The sequence below is a fragment of the Periplaneta americana genome, chromosome 5 (assembly GCF_040183065.1).
Source record: "Periplaneta americana isolate PAMFEO1 chromosome 5, P.americana_PAMFEO1_priV1, whole genome shotgun sequence".
Classification (NCBI taxonomy): domain Eukaryota; kingdom Metazoa; phylum Arthropoda; class Insecta; order Blattodea; family Blattidae; genus Periplaneta; species Periplaneta americana.
Window position 1 is genome coordinate 129,160,177 of NC_091121.1, and position 20,024 is coordinate 129,180,200.

At 37.3% G+C, this 20,024-nt stretch overlaps 1 protein-coding gene across 2 annotated transcripts in view; it reads left to right on the forward strand.

Moving 5' to 3' along the window:
• LOC138700190 (ras guanyl-releasing protein 3-like) overlaps positions 1–20,024 on the forward strand; it is a 615,134-nt gene that overhangs the window by 127,082 nt on the left and 468,028 nt on the right. The window contains exon 1 of one of the 2 annotated variants that reach the window (XM_069826616.1): positions 1,704–1,946. The exons of the other annotated variant lie outside the window; for it this stretch is intronic. The gene's annotated coding sequence lies outside the window, so the exon portion shown is untranslated. Of the gene's footprint in view, positions 1–1,703; positions 1,947–20,024 lie in introns of those variants that run through there. 2 annotated transcript variants of the gene reach the window in all.

Sequence of the window (20,024 nt, forward strand, 5' to 3'; positions counted from 1 at the left end):
AATAATTAATGAGTGGTTTAGTAAACGAGAAACTGTGACATCTCGCAACAGAATACGAGATTGGAGTGTATAAAGCATGTAAATCTACAACACGAGAACTCCACTATTCATATATTTCCACAGACAGCCATTACAAGGAGTATCCTTGGCCCTTAAGAACCCATTGTTGACAACCAGACTTAAATCAATGAACTTTTGATCCACTAACTAGCGTGTTAAATACAAGACTATGGAGGAAATTACGTAAGTGCAAGTACTCGTATTATTCACTAAATTTACTATAGTCCGGGTCAGCTTCCTTAATACCTTAAGGGTTAAACCTAACCATTTTTCCCCCATTACTACATAAGCTAGTGTATTATGGTGATTTTCTAGTTTTCAGGTTGAATTTTCTTTTGCAATTTCGTTTCGAATTTCGGTACTGAGAAATACTACAACTGGTAGTGATTTTATAACTGTTATGTTGGCTACAGTGACACAAGTTGTCAGTAATTTAAATTCTGAAAATTCAAATTGTTCTAGATTTCTGAGCCGATTACTGGAAGCTAGTGACATTTGAACATACTAATAATTAATTAATATCAGTATTAATATTAATACATAATAGTTATTGTATGTGTTACTTTGTGTTGTGGCTACAATTTCAAGATTAGAGTCAGCCAGCCTAAGTGTAAATAAATATAACATATTTCGTATGGTACATGCCCTTGGGTAATCGACAGAAATAGCATTTCACATTTTAATTAATTTCTTTCATGTTTAGACTTTTATTACAATACTGCAGTAAATATTCTTAAGCATACATTTCTAAGTGGCATTCGTTTTCGGAATTCATACTAATCATTTCACGTGATCAAACAAAATACTTTTTTAGATTAGGTCTCGTGATTCGTAAACTGTTTAATCAAAGCAATGAATTCCATGTTGTCAGACAAAATACATTTTAATATTAGATCATACACTAATCTACTAACTACTAACATAATGTGCGAGGTCCAGAAGGAAAATATACTCTTTCACAAATTATTGAACCTTTTAGAAAACACCTCCCCAACAGAAAGATGAGATGTGGTAAATAAGCAAGACATCGTTATTGTTAATACTATATTATTATTATTATTATTATTATTATTATTATTATTATTATTATTATCATTATTATAGTACATGGCATTGTGTGATTTTATCCTCTTTTGGTGATATGTAGTATTAGTTGGCAACATTGAAGAGACGGCCAAATTAGTCTTTTAGGAATTACTCTTACGTGATCCTCAGTATAAAATCTTTTATAATACGGATTATCCCATTTTTCGATTAACCATTCAGCCCACTCTCTTTATTACCACGGATAATAGATGTTCTAATGTAGATATCGATATGCATAGCCGTTTTCGTTCCCGCTTCCCGTTCTCGTTCTGATTCTCGTTCCCGGTTTATTGTGAATCAGCCGTGACTATTGATCGTTTACACCTAGGCCTATAACTTCAGTGTGTTTGTGTCTGCTCTTCAAACCCTAATATTTGACTGGGGTTCCCTTTGGCCACGTATTATATAGACGTACCGCGGACCACTAGTTAAGAACGGGAGGAGGTGTTTGCTAGTTAAGGACGCTGACTTTATTGAAACAGTTCGTAGAGCGGAGCAGTCAAACACGCGTATCCGATACTTTCGCGCATGAGCGGTGGGTGGACCCCCGTTGGCTTCGTCACATGCAACACGGTGTAACAGACTTGCCTATGTAATCATTTTTACGTTTCTGGTTCCCGTGTGAACAGGTCTCGCCGCATGTCGGACATTAATATGCAGTCTGAACTTTGTTTACCATTGTATTCACAACGAACAGTAGGCAAGATGTTGTGGTAACATTGTCAAGATTCGGCAGTCGGAAAGCCACGGGCGGATCTTATACAACAGCTGCTGTGCACCAGGGCGGACACGAATGCCAAGTACGTACACACTGTGTTTACAGTCCTGAATAATGAATTAGCACGTTTTGATCACTGGATTAACATTTGCAAGGTTACGCCAACTTTATGTTTCCAATATCCGGCCCTGTCAATAAATTTGAAATTTAAATCACTTTCGGGTGGGGAAGTCTGTAAACTCGGTACACTCTTGATTACAAAATAATATGACCCAATGTTTCTGTGTGAAATTGAACTTAGAACCTTAATTAACTGATTTGTGTACTACACGATACAAAAGTGGCTTATACTTAGGTAAAGATAATAGTCATAATATTAAATTATTACATAAGCTGCCATATTATTTAAAGATACTTTATTCATTTAAATTACTTTTGTAACAAAGGCAAATCATTAATAATCATTAACATTTACATATTGTTTAACGCAATGATTTAAAGATGGTGATAATAATAATAATAATAATAATAATAATAATAATAATAATAATAATAATAATAATAATAATAATAAAACAAAATGCAGCGTGCAGCAAACACGCTGTGAGGACAGAAGTGCATAAAAATAGTAGTAGTAGTAGTAGTAATAATAATAATAATAATAATAATAATAATCATAAAAATAATAATAAAAATAGTAGTAGTAGTAATGGTGGTAGTCGTCGTCATGGTCCTAGTGGTAGCAGCAGTAGTAGTGGTGGTAGTGATGGTGGTTGTGGTGGTGGCGGTCGTCGTCGTCGTCGTAATGGTACTGGTAATGTTATTTTTTGCGAAAATTACATGCTATGAAATGGACTAGACACGTGTATGTACTGTGAATTTTATGAAAGTTGTGTAATAATAATAATAATAATAATATTTTTAGTTGGTTATTTAACGACGCTCTAATCAACTACTAGGCTATTTAGCGAGATGAGGCCGAGGGTTCGCCGTAGATTACCTGGCATTCACCTTACGGTTGGGAAAAACCTCGGAAAAATCCAACCAGGTAATCAGACCAAGCGGGGATCGAACCCGCGTCCGAGCGCAACTTCAGACCGGCAGGCAAGCGTCTTAACAGACTGAGCCACGCCGGTGGCTAATAGTAATAATAATAATAATAATAATAATAATAATAATAATAGTAGTAGTAGTAGTAGTAGTAGTTGTAGTGGTGGTTGTGTTCGTAGTAGTAGTAGTAATAGTAATGGTGGTGGTGGTTGTTGTGGTAGTGGTGGTCGTCATGGTGGTAGTGGTCGTAGTAGTAGTGGTAGTGGTGGTTGTGGTCGTAGTAGTACCAGTACTAGTAGTAGTAGTAGTAATGGTAGTGGTGGTTGTTGTGGTGGTAGTGGTGGTCGTAGTAGTAGTGGCAGTGGTAGTATCACTTGCGGGAAATTGACATGCTACGAAATGGGCTAGTCACGTCTGTGTACTGTAAATTCTATAAAAGAAGTGAAGTAATAATAATAATAATAATAATAATAATAATAATAATAATAATAATCTTATGAATTAATAATTCCGATCTCTCAACTGTTCCCGTCACATTTAATTTTACATTTAGTGCACCGTTAAGCGTGGCCTATAGGAAACCTAGTTATAAGCCTCATTGAATCGTACTTGATCGTTCCAATGTTCTTTTTTCTTGCGGTATGTAATAAATTTCTCTGTTTGCGGATCTTTTAAATGTTATGCTTTTTAACATGGCTTTTCCGGTAATTCGATGTGTACGTTTCTGTGGTTTAACTAATGTGACCTTGATTCTTCCGCTATTGCTTGACTTTTACCGTCCACCAATGCGTAATACGTAACTGTCCTATGGAATTTAATTTACATACTAATCTCTGTTTAACGTCAACACTTTGAATCGATAAACTGTATAAAGGCATAACCATCACTTCATATTATGCACTGCCATTAGCGTTTCTCTTCTTACAGTTTTATGCAAGTTAAGTTTGGTGTAAAGTCTCACAGAAAATATTCATATAGTTAATAATTTCTCTTTGGAATTTCTCCCTTTGTTAATTGTCATTTACTTAAATCTCTTTAGTGAGTAATTTTGTTATTTTTGTTGTAATTAATGTAATTGACTGGGTATCATTTTCTTCGACTTTCGTTAAATTATATTTTACTAATGTCGAATTAATAAATGTTAACGTCAAATAAACAATTATTGCTGTCAAAAATAGAATAATCACTGCTACTTTTTAATCTATGCTGGCCAGGATCACGTCGTTGTCTGGTTTCATATATACGTCTGTCATTATCTCATTGCTGAAGTTTTGTAGGGGCAAGATCGACGAGCCGACTGTTGGCCATATTTATTTGTTTAACCTGGTAGAGATAAGGCCATCAGGCCTTCTATTCCCATCTACCACGGGATTAAAAATACAATATTAAGAATACAATTACAATAATTATAATTACAATTAATATTAAATTTACAGATACAATAAAAATCAAAGTACTAAAAGATTAACTGATTAATAAAAGCTAGACAGTTTATTGTAGAAGTTACGGGGTTAGGTACAACTTACAGCAGTAAAATTTTTGGAAATATTCAAAGTTTTTTTCCTTCATTACTGTATCGTGTACATTGTACAATAATGCAAATTGATATGTGTAAAACACTCTCCTTCTGCTATATGAAAATAATATTTTTACGATTAAAAAAAATTCTTTATATACTTTTTAAAATTCAAAATGTTGGAAGTTTACTATGCCGTGATAAAGCGTTTCCCTCATAACACATAAACTTGTTAACTTTTTCATGTCCTCTCTCTTTTATTTTATTGCTGAAACTCATGTTTACAATATAATGCTCTTAATAAATAATATTTCTTTTTTATTTTCTGTTAGAAGAAAATACTGATATTTGACCATTTTTAAAATGAATTTATTTTTTATCAGACAATGTAGCAAAGATATAGAAGTGATCTTGCATCATATTGCGGATATGACATGCATAAATACACACAAAAATGTCATCACAGAATCTTGGATAGTTTTTGAGTTATGTGAGAAACGCTTTATCACTGCATAGTGAATTGAATTTTGAAAAAAAAAAAATAATGTAAATAATTTTTTTAAATCTTAACTGGAACTGGAATCCGGTGTGGCTTAGTGGATAAAGCGTCAGCACGAAGAGCTGAAAACCTGGGTTCGAGTTCCGATACCGGAGAGAATTTTTCTCTGTTCTATCCATCCTTAATCATGTTGGCCTCATATTCATAAGCTCCAGTAGAGTTCAACTATCATCCAACCAGTAAGAGAGTAACATATGGTTAGCACGATCATCCCTCCAGCCGTATAAGCTGGCTTTTGAAATCGGATTTTGCTACTCACTTTACCTCTCCAAATTAATCACCATTCTGGATCCCATGCACTGGTTGAAATTTCATGAGGAAATCTCTTCTCCTGTGAGGATTCGAACCAGAGCTCATTTCGTATCGCTAGTCTAAGACATGACTCTTTACATCATGCGGATACGGAGCTCATATTAACATTTTAAATTATATTATTTGTTTTATTCATACTTACATAGATCTATATAAAATTATAAGATTAAAGATTCTCTGGTGATTTGTAAATGTATAGTCCAAGTTTAATATATTGCTCTGTTGATTTAGTGGAAAGTCAATGTTCACCTACTTAGATATAGGCCTAACACGCGGAGCAAGTCCCATGCAGTCGGCAACCATAATATTTTGGTAGACTGGTAAGCTAGAACAAGAAAGTCGAGGAATATTATGAACAGCAAAAAATCGATCATGTGGGAATTGGTATTTAAGAGTTGTTAATTCATTATAAAAAGCGAATCTGACACGACGTTAATACAAATTACAGTACTTTTATTCCCTAGAAAAAAAAATACATATATCAAGAACTACAATAATAAATGAATGAATTAATTAATTAATGATTGAATTTAATGAATGAATGAATATATGAATAAATGTATGAATGAATATATGAATAAATGATAGAATTAATGAATAAATACTTACTTACTGGCTTTTAAGGAACCCGGAGGTTCATTGCCGCCCTCACATAAGCCCGTAATTGGTCCCTATCCTGAGCAAGATTAATTCAGTCTCCATCATCATATCCCACCTCCCTCAAATCCGTTTTAACATTATATTTCCATCTACATCTCGGCCTCCCCAAAGGTCTTTTTCCTTCCGGCCTCCCAACTAACACTCTACATGCATTTCTGGATTCGCCCATACGTGGTACATGCTCTGCCCATCTCATACGTCTGGATTTAATGTTCCTAATTATGACAGGTGAAGAATACCATGCGTGCAGTCCTGTGTTGTGTAACTTTCTCCATTCTCCTGTCACTTCATCCCTCTTAGCCCCAAATATTTTCCTAAGCACCTAATTCTCAAACACCCTTAACCTATGTTCCTCTCTCAAAGTGAAAATCCAAGTTTCACAACCATAAACAACAACCGGTAATATAACTGTTTTATAAATTCGAACTTTCAGATTTTTTGACAGCAGACTGGATGATAAAAGCTTCTCAACCGAATAATATCACGCATTTCCCATATTTATTCTGTGTTTAATTTCCTTCCTAGTATCATTTATATTTGTTACTGTTGCTCCCAGATATTTGAATTTTTCTATCTCTTCAAAGGATAAATCTCCAATTTTTATATTTCCATTTCGTACAATATTCTGGTCACGAGACATTATCCTATACTTTGTCTTTTCGGGATTCACTTCCAAACCTATCTCTTTACTTGCTTCAAGTAAAATTCCCGTATTTCCCCTAATCGTTTGTGGATTTTCTCCTAACATATTCACGTCATCCGCATAGACAAGCAGCTGATGTGACCCGTTGAATTCCAAACCCTCTCTGTTATCCTGAACTTTCCTAATGGCATATTCTAGAATAGCAAAGTTAAAAAGTAAAGGTGATAGTGCGTCTTCTTGCTTTAGCCCGCAGTGAATTGGAAACGCATCTGACAGAAACTGACCTATACGGACTCTGCTGTAGATTTTACCGAGACACATTTTAATTAATTGAACTAGTTTCTTGGGAGTACCAAATTCAATAAGAATATCATATAAAACTTCTCTCTTAACCGAGTCATACACCTTTTTGAAATCTATAAATAACTGATGCACTGTACCCTTATAGTACTCTTATTTTTTTCTCCATTATCTGTCGAACACAAAATATCTGATCAATAGTTGATCTATTTCGTTTAAAGCCACACTGATGATCCCCAATCAGTGTGGTATACAAGTCCCACAAACTTAGTATGTCGACGGAGTTTGAAACCGCATTATTGGACTTATAACCACATTATGGACACGTTCTAATCTTGGGAGGTTCAAGGAACCGAGTCGCCCGCCACTCGAGAAATTCTGACAATGTTCGAATCGTATAATATGACCATTTTACCACTTTTGTCCAAGCATCATACTGCAACATCCGAGACGTTACTAGACCTGATTATTACTAAGAACACGGACAGGGTACTGTCATACGGACAATTACCTGCACCAGGCATATCAGCTCATGATATCATTTACCTAACATATTCACTACAATACCCCAAAATGAAGCCAAATACAATATCATTTCGCGACTTGAAACGCATTGACGAGACTAGTTTCTATGAGGATGCTGTGCAACTGCCCTCGTACACGATCTGGACTGCACGCTCAGTGGATGACAGAGTGGACATTCTTAACGGACTTGTGTCACTGTACGACAAAGACGCTCCACGGAAAACTAAACATGTTAAAATGTGCCCGACACCATGGATGACAACTAAGATAAAAGACCTGATGACCGACAGGGATGCCGCTTACAGAAAATATAGACGGGATAAAACTGATGACAACCTACGAAATTACAAAGAGTAAGAAATACGACGAATCAAGAAATACGAAATACCAAACTGAAATATATGCACGGACTAATTGGGTGAAATGTAAACACTAGGGGCATGTGGAAAAATATTAACTCAATGGGATTTGGAAATATAAAAGGACAGATACAACAAATCAGCATCTCATTAGAACGCCTCAATGAACACTTCACTGCTCCGCCAACTAACAGTACTGACCATAACACACAGCGACAGACAATGGCAGAACCTCAGGTAGTTGACCCACTCAGAGATAGATTTTACTTTTCATACGTTACACCTATTGACGTGAAGAAAGCTCTTAAACTCAACAAATCCAAAGCGACAGGTTCTGACGACATTAGTATCCCAATGATAAACAAACTTATTGACGTAATCTTACCAACACTGACACACATTTTCAACGCTTCGCTGACGACATCCATTTTTCCTAAAGCTTGGAAAAATGCCTTGTGCGCCCTATACCCAAAGTTAAAACGCCGACTACCCCCAACGACTATCGACCTATTAGTATTCTATCTACCTTATCGAAGGCGTTAGAGAGAGTAGTACACAGACAACTCATTGACTACCTAAACAGATATGAACTCTTGGACACACATCAGTCAGGTTTCAGGACTCGACACAGTACAGCGACTGCACTGTTGGAAGTAACGGAAGACATCCGAAAAGCTATGGACGAACGTAAAATTACAATACTGACACTACTAGACTTCAGTAAAGCGTTTGACACTGTAAATATCGACTTACTGACGAGAAAATTACGATCACTCCAACTATCAGAAAGCACAGTTTCTTGGTTCTCCTCTTATCTCAGCGAACGTCAGCAGTGTGTTTGCATTGGAAGTCGAATTTCCTCATGGCGTATCGTTGATTCTGGAATCCCACAGGGATCTGTTCTATCACTATTTACGTAAATGACATCCCCTCGACTCTACAGCACTGTAAGCATCACCTCTACGCACACGATTTACAAATCTATATCCATACAACCCCTGACTCACTCAATGACGCAATACAAAATCTTACGGGGACCTTGAATCTATATCTGCATGGGCCAGAAATTTTGGTTTGATTCTCAATGCAAGAAAATCACAAGCAATCCTAGTGGGACATCAACGTCTATTATGCAATATTACTCCTGCTCTTCCAGTCAAGTTAAACGACACAATAATCCCTTTTGCTTCCTGTGTTAAAAACCTTAGAGTTTACTTTGATACGCATTTAAACTGGAATAACCAAGTAACCCATATTACCAAAACAGTGCTTTCCATATTACATTCCTTACACAGCATTCGAAAATTCCTTCCGCTATCACTCAAGAAAATACTAGTGGAAACACTAGCAATGCCCCACTTCGATTATTGTGATTTTCTACTGACTGACTTCAATGTCAACCAGTCGCAAAAATTACGTGTTCATAATCCTTGTGTTCGCTTCGTCTGCGATGTCCGTCGCGCTGACCACATTACCCCATCCTTCCAAACTCTAAACTGGCTACGGCTTAACGAACGTAGAAATTTTCATTCTCTTGTTCTCCTTTTCCAAGTCCTTCACACTTCTACACCTACCTACCTACCTTGCCTCCCGTTTCAGTTACCTGTCATCATATCATAATCTCTTCACACGCACGCAAAATAGCCGCTTACTAGCGATACCAACACATAAGACATCATCGTAGTCATCATCATACACAATCTCGCTCTCGCGCTTGTGGAATACCCTACCCAGTGACATCAGAGACTGTCTGAATTTAGTAGTGTTCAAAAGCAAGCTTATTAAGCATTTTCTTACTGCGTAGAGTAGGTTTAATTTGTACTTAATCAATAAAAGAAATGCTTCTCTCTTCTTAACTTTTACAATAAACTGTCTAGCTTTTATTAATCAGTTAATCTTTTAGTACTTTATTTTTATTGTATCTGTAAATTTAATATTAATTGTAATTATAATTGTAATTGTATTCTTAATATTGTAGTTCTAATCCCCTGGAAGAGGGGAAGAGAGGGCCTGATGGCCTTATCTCTACCAGGTTAAATAAATAAATAAATAAATAAATAAATAAAATAAATAAATAAAAATAAATAAATAATAATTTCATCTACATATATGGAGTTAATCTTCTCAAAAGAATATTGGACAAAATTTTGTACGTTGTCAACAAAAGTGATATTCCTCGAAAGTTACTGCAGTTAGTCTTGTTCCCCTTCTTAAAGATAGGTACGATTATGGACTCCTTCCATTGTTATGGTAATGAATAAATAAATAAAGAAACATAAATAAATAAACCAACAGGAAAGTAAAGAAAGAAAGGAAGGAATGAGTGAGTGAGTGAGTGAGTGAAGTTATGAAAGATAGGAAGAAGTGATGAATGAATGAATGAATGAATGAATGAATGAATGAATGAATGAATGAATGAATGAATGAATGAAGGAATAAGTAAATAAATCAATACATAAAGGATTAAATAAATAAAGAAAATGCAAATAAATAAATATTACCTTAGGTCTCAGCAATATCCTTAACATCTGTACCGTTTTCAAGACGATGAATAATATTTACTTTGTCAGAAGTACTCAGACTTGAAAGTGTTTGTGACATGATGCCTTACCGGTATGCGACGAGGCCATTGATTCTCGTCACAACAGACTACGTTGTACTGTTTTCTGCTTTCTTTAGACTCGAACACATTCTATTAAATCGACGCAGCAATGTATCGTAGAAATATCTGGCTTAGACACAATTATGAAACGATGTAATCTGCGTTTTTAATAACCAGATTACATTAGGCCTAAGTTTTCACATGCATAATATGAGATTATGTTATATTTCTCACTAACTCCCTTAATAAAATTGAATTAACGTTAATTGAATCTATCTTCAAATTTTTACAAATATCAGACGGATAGAAGAAAGCTCTTTTATAATCGTTAAACGTTTCCGTCTTGTTGGACGTCATGTACTGATGCAACTTTTTGTAGTACAGGACCATTAAACTTTAATTCTTTCGGAATAATATAATAGAATGAAGGCTTAGTGAAAATCGTATACACAGTTTTTTTTTTAACTCAGTGAAAGCCTATTTGCGCTTAACCAGTTTTCAAGAGTATTAATGTTTCCCTCAAACTTTTCAAACAGTTTTTCAATGGAGTCAGTAATATAAAATATACTAGTGTCATCAGTAAAAAGAGTGGCGGTTCCATGTGAATGAAGACATTTTATATAATTGACATAAATTAGAAAGAGAAGAGGACCCAAAATTGATCCTTGCGGCACACCGCATGTTTCATTTGTTATGTTAGGAAAAAATTATATTGCTGCGTAATTAAGTGAAGCGAACAAAACAAACATTCTCAAACTGAGAAGTGAGAAAAAATCGCAAAATTATTAAAAAAGTATTGATCGTATCAAATTTTGTGGCCAATATGAACTTCCTCTTAGGGGACATGATGAAAAATGATTCGAAGAACCCTGGTGTATTTCGTGGGTTGATACAGTTCGTGAGTAATCTAAACGAGCCTCTCTAAAATCATTTGGAAAATGCCACTGTTTAAAGGTAATTCTAAAACAATTCAGAATGAACTGTTAGATTGCATGTTGAGTGCCTGCCGATCTGAAATTCAGACTGAAATCGATGATATTAGTTTTTTTTTTTTTTTTTAAGCGATTTCGGCAGATGATGCCACAGACGTCTTCAAACTAAGTCAGAACATTTTGTTTTTTCGATATGTAGTGGATTTATTTTGTCCTATACTTATTAGTAATGATATCGACATTGTACTTTTCACTGCAAATATTTATTTTGTCAAATAAAAAATAGTTTCTTTCTAATATGCAACAATTTAATTTTTATTTTACTGTGTACCACTCTTCGCCTACTCTTCTTTCTTTCTCTTTGGGGACACATCTTCTTCCTTTTCTCTCTCCTCTTTTTCTTCTATTGTCTCCAGAGGGGCACGTCCTCCTCTTTTTCTTCTATTGTCTCCAGAGGGGCACGTCTTCTTCCTTTCCTCTCTCCACTTTTTCTTCTATTGTCTCCAGAGGGGCACGTCTTCTTCCTCTCCTCTCTCCACTTTTTCTTCTAATGTCTCCAGAAGGGCATGTCTTCCTCCTCTCCTCTCTCCTCTTCTTCTTCTTCTTCTTCTTCTTCTTCTTCTTCTTCTTCTATTGTCTCCAGAGGGACACGTCTTCTTCCTCTCGTCTCTCCACTTTTTCTTCTATTGTCTCCAGAGGGGCACGTCTTCCTCCTCTTCTCTCTCCTCTTTTTCTACTATTGTCTCCAGAGGGGCACGTCTTCCTCCTCTCTCCTCTTCTTCTTCTATTGTCTCCAGAGGGACACGTCTTCTTCCTCTCGTCTCTCCACTTTTTCTTCTATTGTCTCCAGAGGGGCACGTCTTCCTCCTATCCTCTCTCCTCCTCTTCTTCTTCTTCTAAGATTGTCTCCAGAGGGGCACGTCTTCTTCCTCTCGTCTCTCCTCTTTTTCTTCTATTGTCTGCAGAGGGGCACGTCTTCTTCCTCTCGTTTCTCCTCTTTTTCTTCTATTGTCTCCAGAGGGGCACGTCTTCTTCCTCTCCTCTCTCCTCCTTTTCTTCTATTGTCTCCAGAGGGGCACGCCTTCCTCTTCTCTCTCCTTTTTTTCTTCTATTGTCTCCAGAGGGGCACGTCTTCTTCCTCTCGTCTCTCCTCTTTTTCTTCTATTGTCTCCAGAGGGGCAGATCTTCTTCCTCTCCTCTCTCCACTTTTTATTCTATTGTCTCCAGAGGAGCACGTCTTCCTCTTCTCCTCTCTCCTCTTTTTCTGCTATTGTCTCCAGAGAGGCACGTCTTCCTCCTCTTCTCTCTCTTTTTCTTCTATTGTCTCCAGAGGGCACATCTTTTTCCTCTCCTCTCTCCACTTTTTCTTCTATTGTCTCCAGAGGGGCACGCCTTCTTCCTCTCCCCTCTCCTATTTTTTCTTCTATGTCTCCAGAGGAGCTCGTCTTCCTCCTCTCCTCTCTCCTCTTTTTCTGCTATTATCTCCAGAGGGGCACGACTTCTTCCTCTCCTCTCTCCACTTTTTCTTTTATTGTCTCCAGAGGGGCACGCCTTCCTGTTCTCTCTCCTCTTTTTCTTCTATTGTCTCCAGAGGGACACATCTTCTTCCTCTCGTCTCTCCACTTTTTCTTCTATTGTATCCAGAGGGGCACGCCTTTCTCTCCCCTCTCCTCTTTTTCTTCTATTGTCTCCAGAGGGGCACGTCTTCTTCCTCTCCCCTCTCCCCTTTTCTATTTTCTCCAGAGGAGCACGTATTCCTCCTCTCCTCTCTCCTCTTTTTCTTCTATTGTCTCCAGAGGGGCACGCCTTCCTTTTCTCTCTCCCCTTTTTCTTCTATTGTCTCCAGAGGGGCACATCTTCTTCCTCTCCTCTCTCCACTTTTTCTTCTATTGTCTCCAGAGGGACACGCCTTCCTCTTCTCTCTCCTCTTTTTTTCTATTGTCTCCAGAGGGGCACGTCTTCTTCCTCTCCCCTCTCCTCTTTTTCTTCTATTGTCTCCGGAGGAGCACGTCTTCCTCCTCTCCTCTCTCCTCTTTTTCTGCTACTGTCTCCAGAGGGGCACGTCTACCTCCTCCTCTCTCCTCTTTTTCTTCTATTGTCTCCAGAGGGGCACGTCTTCTTCCTCTCCTCTCTCCACTTTCTCTTCTATTGTCTCCAGAGGGGCACGCCTTCCTCTCCCCTCTCCTTTTTTTCTATTGTCTCTAGAGGGGCAGGTCTTCTTCCTCTCCCCTCTCATCTTTTTCTTCTATTGTCTCCAGAGGAGCACGTCTTCCTCTTCTCCTCTCTCCTCTTTTTCTTCTATTGTCTCCAGAGGGGCACGCCTTCCTCTTCTCTCTCCTCTTTTTCTTCTATTGTCTCCAGAGGGGCACATCTTCTTCCTCTCATCTCTCCACTTTTTCTTCTATTGTCTCCAGAGGAGCACGCCTTTCTCTTCTCTCTCCTCTTTTTTTCCTATTGTCTCCAGAGGGGCACGTCTTCTTTCTCTCCCCTCTCCTCTTTTTCTTCTATTGTCTCCAGAGGAGCACGTCTTCCTCCTCTCCTCTCTCCTCTTTTTCTGCTATTGTCTCCAGAGGGGCACGTCTTCCTCCTCCTCTCTCCTCTTTTTCTTCTATTGTCTCCAGAGGGGCACGCCTTCCTCTTCTCTCTCCTCTTTTTCTTCTATTGTCTCCAGAGGGGCACATCTTTTTCCTCTCCTCTCTCCACTTTTTCTTCTAGTGTCTCCAGAGGGACACGCCTTCCTCTTCTCTCTCCTCTTTTTCTTCTATTGTCTCCAGAGGGGCACGTCTTCTTCCTCTCCTCTCTCCACTTTTTCTTCTATTGTCTCCAGAGGGGCACGCCTTCCTCTCCCCTCTCCTCTTTTTCTTCTATTGTCTCCAGAGGGGCACGTCTTCTTCCTCTCCCCTCTCCCCTTTTTCTTCTATTTTCTCCAGAGGAGCACGTATTCCTCCTCTTCTCTCTCCTCTTTTTCTTGTATTGTCTCCAGAGGGGCACGTCTTCTTCCTCTCCCCTCTCCTCTTTTTCTTCTATTGTCTACAGAAGAGCACGTCTTCCTCCTCTCCTCTCTCCTCTTTTTCTTCTATTGTCTCCAGAGGGACACGCCTTCCTCTTCTCTCTCGTCTTTTTCTTCTATTGTCTCCAGAGGGGCACGTCTTCTTACTTTCCTCTCTCTGCGGGCACACATCCTCTTCTTTCTCTCTCCTAGGGGGCACATCCTCTTCTCTCTAGGGGGGCACGGCCTCTTCATCTTCTCTCCAGGGCTGGGCATTTTCTCTTTTTCGTCTCTACAGATGGGCACGGGGGGGCACGTCCTCTTTTTTCTCATTTCTGTAAAGTAATTTACAATACATGTTAAAGAAACTGTAAAGTCCTAGAATTAGTTTCTTCCTTTCAAGATTAATTTACTATTACAAGGAAACAGTGGCGCGAGATTATAAATGGTTTACATCTTATAATCATACATCGACAGTCACGACATTTCAACCAATATATCACTTGAATTACACCTTCCTCATGCACAACAATGTCTTGTTCAAATGACAGAATTATAACATGTGAGACACATTTTCAGTACTTCGCTGGTGATATCCACTTGGAAATATAACTTTGTACATCCAACACTCAAAGTTAAAACGCATACAACCCCCAAAGACTATCGATTAATTAACATTCCACCATCAACCGCTGTGGATAAAATGTTACCACGTCTGACCGTGAAATAGGCGGACCCGGGTTCAAATCCTGGTTGGAAGAAGTTACCTGACTGAGGTTTTTTCCGAGGTTTTCCCTCAACTCAATAAGAGTAAATGTTGGGAACTTTCGGTGTTGGACCCTGGACTCATTTCGTGTCATCACTTTCATCTCATTCAGACATTAGATAACCATAGCAGTTGAACAAGTTTTGTAAAATAACCAATTAAAACATTCAACCTGCTTTGTCGAAGACATTAAAGAGAATAGTTCACAGATAACTCATTGACTAGTTGACTATTTACTGGGGGAGATACACCTTTGGCCTGCAAAAATTTAGTGAAATTCATTTTTTTATATCTCAGCTATTATAAAAGCTAAATGAACAAATCTTTTCATGCTTAATGTACATACATTACACTTCATAAAACAGTATTCAGAATATTAAAATAGCTAATAATTGCCTGTAAAAATAATTTTAAAATTACATAATCTTTTCACAACCGTAAAGTATTTACATTAAAATATACAATTAATTAAATTTCTGCACGATTCTTTTACTGGAATTTTTTAAAGACCTACATGAACAATATCGTCTAGGCTCTATAATCAAATATTTTATGAAATATAATAATGAAGGTAAAGATAAAAAAAAAATCTATATTTCTTGAACGAATAGGTAAAATATCTTAGACTATATTGTTAGTGTAGGTCTTTAAAATATTCCAGTTAAAGAATCGTGCAGATATTTAATTAATTGTATATTTTATTATGTAAATTCTTTATGGTTGTAGAAAAAATATGCAAATTTGATGTCATTTTTAAAGGTAAATATTAGCTATCTTAATATTCTGAATATAACATCTGAATTTTTTGCCCTAAGTAATTCGCTAGAACATGTGAATTATCACAAAATAAGAAAAAAGATGTTTGTGATGAGGTACCGTCATTTCCCACAACTATGGTCCAAGCGCCCAACTATGGTCCAAAACGCATTATGTATTACTTAGTCCCCCAAGAGTTCTATGTTTGTCATTTGAAGCGCCACTGTGATGGAATTATGTTCCCCATAGTGTGCTTCCATCTACCATTACACATGGAAATGATATGGATGCTTAACAAGGTCAGTGTGCATCGTTCTGTTGAATGTGTGAAGACACGAAATCAATCAGTTTGTGTTTGTCTGTTTTATTAAGCGTTCCTCTGTAGAAGTGATAAGTTATAGATATATGATTGTTTGTACAAATAAACCTGGCTATATAGTGTTTACTTTCATGTAATAATTAGACTGGCAGAGGTTAAGGACTCTGCGTTAAAAATGTTTAACCTCATGGGCTTCGGGTTCCTTAAAAGCCATTTGTAAGTAAATAAATAAATAAATAAACAGGCTGATCCAGCATCAATGGTACTATCACAAATGATGGTTCGGAAAAATGAAACTCCAGGGTAGAAGGAAAACAACTTGCCTGTAAATTACTATGAGAGCGATGAAATTGAATTGGATACAGATTATGATGTTTCCAGTGTTCTCTCATTATTTACAGACATTGAGTCAGATGTGAAAAAGAGACGAAATCTGTTAGATTAATGCTAAAAGCACGTAGTTATGTGGTAGCAGTAGTTACTTATGAGGAGGATTTGTGACCAGAGAAATGTTTGGAAGTGAAGAACGTGGAGCTGTTGTTTCATGTATGACAAGAAGCTGCAATTCCTGAAGGTGGCGAGAAGTGGAAGACATTTTATTTTATGGAAAGGAAAACATAATAAAACAAATTGAAGACCCCAAATGCGTCTCGAAAAGGAGAGATCTATTTTCAATTTCAGAATGACAAGAGAAGTGGAGATTCAAAGGATCAGAATAGGCTTACTAAGTGTAGTTCTCAGTATGGTAAATAAACATTATCAGTGAATTTATGTGCATAATTATTTTGATAAGAGTGTCAGTTTATTTTGATACCGTACTTTTGTTCTTTAATATACACTCACCGGCAAAAAAAAAAAAAAAAAAAAAAAACAGTTCCACCTATATTTTCTTTAAATTTTTTTAAAATTGTAGGATTTTAAAAAATAATTGTAGGTGTGCTGAGGTTCATTTATACATTCATTTATTTTGTGATACGTAACAATGTGATACTGAATACGTAATAGCCAACAATGATCTGAGAAGAAGATTCGTTCTTCTTGCAATATTGTGTCTAAACTTCTCGGACTCATTTCAAGCTAAACTAAAGAAGTCTAGAGACTGGTAAGTTCTTTTGAGGCAGTATTGGAGTACTTCATTGTATACAAATGTCGCTAAGTCCTACCGATTCAGCAAAAATGGTTGCACTGATAGAAGATAGGAATAGTCAGCGTTATGTGGCCGCAGTTCTTGGGATTCCTTGATTGACCATACAGCGGGTGTACCATCGCTTTAGAGAGACAGGTTATTCGAGGAGAGCCGTTCAGGGAGAAATCGAGTAACTTCGGTTCGTGACGACCATTTTATTGTCCTAAACACATTAAGAGATCGCCATTCCACAGCTGTTGAGACCAGAAGAGATCACCAGGAAATAAGACAAGTTAACGTGAGTGAGAGAGCTGTAAGAAGACGTCTGGATGAATCTGGGCTGAAATCCAGAAGACCAACTAAAGACCCAGAAATGCTCCAGCAACATCGTATTGAACGATTACGTTTTGCTCACAATCATGCTAATTGGAATCTGGGGGAGTGGCGACGAGTGCTCTTCACAGATGAATCGAGATTTAGTTTATAGGTTTACGTGAAAGAGTGTGAAGAAGAGAAGGAGAACGCTTTTCTCCATGTACCTTCAGTTCTCGTGTCAGTTTCCTAGGTGGATCAGTAATGGTGTGGGGTGGCATTTCGTATGAAGCTCTCACAGAACTTGTTTCCATTAATGGAGGTGCTTTGACTTTTCCAAGATACAACGAAAAGTTTCTAATTGAACATGTGGTACCGTATGGAGAGTTCCTGTTAATGCATGACAATGCCCGCCCTCATGCTATAAGAATCGTGGATGTGTTCCTTCACGGCGTTGGATTGAATAGGATGGCATGGCCAGCAAGTAGTCCTGATATAAACCCTATTGAACATGTGTGGGAATATGGTAGGAAGCGAGTTAGAAGTCGTCTACCTCCTCACAGAAACTTACAGCAGCTCCGAAATGTTCTAAGTAAAGAATGGAATAGAATCGACCAGACTGTCATCCAAACTCTGATAGAAGAGTTGAATCGGCGAATGGTAGTAGTCATACAGTCACGGGGAAGCAATACTCGCTATTAGCAACATGTGGTGGCCACAAAATCAGTTGAACATTTGGAAGAAAATTGATTTAATTTGTAAGATTTTACACGTTTTAATTATATCCATTGTTTGGCATTGAAAATAATAACACATGTCATAAAAAAAAAGAGTTTGTTTGCTGGGAAGCAATGTTTTCTTCATTTCATAATGAGGTTTCTGATTCTGACCTCATAAAACAAAAGAGAGAGAGAGAGAGAGAGAGAGAGAGAGAGAGAGAGAGAGAGAGAAACTTTAGGTGACCCGGTTTTTTTTTTTTCCGATGGGTGTAGTTGTTCATTATTGCAGGAAAATGACTTTCAGATTTCACGTATTTATGTGTGTTTATGCAGTGTGTACTAATAAAAAGAATCCATGTACTTTTAATTTATTTTGTAATATTTCTGTGCTAGATTATGTTTGTACCCTTAAATTAGAAACTCAATGTATTGATTTACGAATAATTACAGCTTCAGCTATAGTCCATTCATACTTACCAGCATGAATGCGGTATATGAGTGGACCATAGTTGGACAACTCAGAATACAAGTATGTGCCAATGCTTATTATTACTTTAACACTTGGAATTAAATAACTTCAAAAACATATGTCAATATTTATATAATACACACTTACAAGAGTCCGAAGCCAAAATTTCACTTAATCTGGATGAATAGCACTGAATATACAAAGAAAAATGTAAAAAAAATGTGGACCATTGTTAGGGGAAACTACAGTACCATACTACGACTCTCTACATTTTGAGACCCTCCAATTACGATATCCAGTAGACCAATGGCTGCATGTTTACACCGATGCCTCCCAGATTGGTAAGAACGGAAACACCAGAGCTGTAGCCCACTGCGAACTCTTCTCAGTGTATCTCACTCTTCGAAAAAAAAAAAAAAACTTTACATCATTTGATGGAGAGATTCGAGCCATAAAAATTTGCCTTGAACCAACTCACTTGCAGGTCTACATCCTTTATAAACGTTGTCATTCTATTTGACTCTAAGGCAGCTATAGTATATCTGCAATTGCAAATTACCTGGAATCTCCAGTCAACAATGATGTACTACAATGCAGGAAAATCATGAGAGAGATTAACAACCTGAGCAAAAAAGTGTCCCTACAATGAATCCGTCTCACTGGGGCACTGCAGAGAATGAAATGGCAGATTTGCTGGGTAAGAAGGGAAAACACATTCCCCAAATTTTTTCCTGCACAATTCCACACTCTAGAGCAGCTGTAAACATCCGACACAGAATCAGAGAAGTTTTCTGTGTTAATTTGGAGACAAACTTTGGAAGGAAGCTTTATTAACCGCACTCCCAGAATGGCCTAGAAGAACAGCTGTTGTTTTATTCCGTACTGCAGCAGGGCATGACTGCCTAAGCAGTCACCTTCATCGCCCATATTGTATCCTCCGCTATACCTTGTATGTCATGGACGCTGATCGCATCAAAATTTGCTCACCACTCTCAGCCAGCAGTCTTGTGAACAGGTACTGGGAGGCCAGAGAAAAACGATGAATTTCTAAACTATTTAGCCCACTTTTAAGTTGTACTCTTGCAATTGTCTTTGTACATTCCCTGTTTCCTTTGCTTTTGGTCATTGTAAGGTTAATGACATTTGTCAAATACTTCTGCATTAAAAAAATAAATAATTCTGAATATTGTTTTATAAAGTGTAATGTAGGCCTATTAATATTAAGCATGAAACGTTTTCTTCATTT